Source organism: Salvelinus fontinalis, chromosome 1 (assembly GCF_029448725.1).
Source record: "Salvelinus fontinalis isolate EN_2023a chromosome 1, ASM2944872v1, whole genome shotgun sequence".
Lineage (NCBI taxonomy): Eukaryota > Metazoa > Chordata > Actinopteri > Salmoniformes > Salmonidae > Salvelinus > Salvelinus fontinalis.
The window spans coordinates 49,164,207-49,164,539 of record NC_074665.1 but is presented as its reverse complement, the minus strand read 5'-3'; the positions used below and the strand labels follow the sequence as shown (position 1 = coordinate 49,164,539).

Here is a 333-nt window from a genome sequence, read left to right as displayed (position 1 = left end):
AAACTCTGGTTTCTCCTCAGATCGCATAAATCTTTCGCCTTTTACTAAAGATTTCCGTGGAGAGGAACATTATGAGTATCAACAAATTTTTTGATGCCCTGCTTTACTGCGGGGCTTCCTTCAGATTGTGAAGTGTAATCTCAGACGTGTGCAGTTAGGTATTAACATTTAGGATATGAATATTTTTTGTAAACACTATATCAATAAACGAAACCTGGTGGACTCGAGGCTTGGTGGTGCATTTACAAGTTAGATGATGAGCGTATTACTTTCTGCAGCTTTGCTACTCTATTACTACTCTAATTATTTTCAGTCGCTATAATATTTATACAT

General features: G+C 36.3%; 1 non-coding gene across 1 annotated transcript; it reads left to right on the top strand.

The window, feature by feature from the left end:
- Window positions 1-116, top strand: LOC129865591 (U5 spliceosomal RNA). Its single transcript, XR_008761397.1, has one exon. It is a non-coding gene; the product is annotated as a U5 spliceosomal RNA (small nuclear RNA).
- Window positions 117-333: the final 217 nt, after the last annotated feature.